Here is a 369-nt window from a genome sequence, read left to right as displayed (position 1 = left end):
GTATAAATGTCACATAAAATATATCATTTTAAAATTTTCTACAAATCTAATATTGATTTGTACTGATGCATTTTAGAAACATCATATGTCTGTGTAAGACAATATAGTGCATTTGCTTTTCTAATTATTTGCTTTGTTTAAATTTTTAGTCCAAACGCCAGGGGAGATTGTGCAGCGATACCAATCCCTCCTCAAAACACTTTCAAAGATGAAGACCATGACGAAAGCTTTTCAGAAGCATGGGATCGACAGAAACACTGTTGTGCCCACTTTAGCAGTTGGGGAGCTTGCTGTTCCTAGTGTTTACCAGGAGCTACTCTCCAACAGGCCCAGTGGAGAGACAGTACTAGCTTTTGCTAAGCGATGTGA

This window comes from Austrofundulus limnaeus, unplaced genomic scaffold (genome assembly GCF_001266775.1).
Source record: "Austrofundulus limnaeus strain Quisiro unplaced genomic scaffold, Austrofundulus_limnaeus-1.0 Scaffold3443, whole genome shotgun sequence".
In the NCBI taxonomy this organism is placed as follows: Eukaryota; Metazoa; Chordata; class Actinopteri; order Cyprinodontiformes; family Rivulidae; genus Austrofundulus; species Austrofundulus limnaeus.
The sequence above is the reverse complement of the archived record's forward strand: the minus strand, read 5'-3'. Positions refer to the sequence as shown.